Genomic DNA, 1,356 nt, shown 5'->3' on the forward strand with positions numbered 1-1,356 from the left:
CACAAAAAATTAAAATAAAATAATAATAATAATAAATAAATAAATAAATATTCTTCTAAAAATTAAATAAGTAAAATGAAAAACTATATTATTAATAAAATAAACAATATAAAAATTATATAATAAATTTAAATTTAAATTAGTCTATAAAAATAATTTAATTTAACTTGAGCGTATAACTGTAAAGCTTATTTTTAATCATTAAGATCAGTCTTTAAAGGTCCCATATTGTCAAAACTGAAATTTCCTGGCTTTTTTCATGATAACTGAGGTCTAGGTGCTATGTAACTACCATATAAGTTTCACAACAGTCAATCCACAGTAGGGCTGTCAAAATGGATGAAAAACTAAATTCAAATTTTTTACTTAAATATTATCAATATTTGAATTATATTCGAATTTAAAAGGCATAATTTCAGTTCGGGGGAAAAAAGCTGTTGGCTTCTGTCCTGAGGCCACAAGAGGGCGCATCGAGCAAAATATTATGCACGGACTATAAGTCTATGCTAATTCACAAATTACCTCAAACACCATACACAGCGTTTGATCCTTTAGATGAAGTGTCTACTATGGCTACTCACAAATCAGGTAACCAACTGGACCTCATCTACACACGCTATTGCTCCACTGACAACACTTTAGTTACTCCACTGCACACCTCAGACCACTTCCTCATCACTTCTAACCTCACACTAACTCCTGACACAGCACACACTCCTCTGCAGGTCACCTTTCGACGTAACCTACGCTCTCTCTCTCTCCCTCTCGCCTATCCTCTATGGTTTCAACCTCACTTCCTTCACCCTCTCAGTTTTCAGCACTGGACACAAACAGTGCTACTGACACTCTTTGCTCCACTCTAACATCTTGCTTAGGCAACTTTTGCCCACTTTCATCCAGGACCAGCACGCACTACCCCCTCTGCCCCCTGGCTGTCCGATGTTCTCCATGAACATCGCTCTAAACTCAGGGCTGCAGAGAGGAAATGGCGCAAAACAAAAAACTCTACCGACCTTAGTGTGTATCAGTCACTCCTCTCTTCCTTCTCTGCAAATGTCTTCTCTGCTATAACGACATACTACCACAACAAAATTAACAACTGTTCTGACTCTCGCACACTTTCCCACAGCATTTAAGTAGACTCGGGTAAGCCCACTGCTTAAAAAACCCTCTGTAAATCCAGCATTTTTAGAAAACTACAGATCGGTATCCCTTCTTCCATTCATTGCAAAGACACTTGAGCGAGTTGTGTTCAACCAACTCTCTATGTTTCTTGCACAGAACAACCTCCTGGACAGCAACCAATCTGGCTTCAAAAGCGCCCTCTCTACTGAGACTGCCCTGCTCTCGGTTACT

At 38.5% G+C, this 1,356-nt stretch overlaps 1 protein-coding gene across 1 annotated transcript in view; it reads left to right on the forward strand.

Moving 5' to 3' along the window:
- Positions 1-1,356, forward strand: part of LOC107753950 (tumor necrosis factor ligand superfamily member 10-like) — a 32,827-nt gene that overhangs the window by 17,802 nt on the left and 13,669 nt on the right. The window lies entirely within an intron of this gene.

The sequence above is a fragment of the Sinocyclocheilus rhinocerous genome, unplaced genomic scaffold, assembly GCF_001515625.1.
Source record: "Sinocyclocheilus rhinocerous isolate Xijiao unplaced genomic scaffold, SAMN03320098_v1.1 scaffold831, whole genome shotgun sequence".
Taxonomy (NCBI): Eukaryota; Metazoa; Chordata; class Actinopteri; order Cypriniformes; family Cyprinidae; genus Sinocyclocheilus; species Sinocyclocheilus rhinocerous.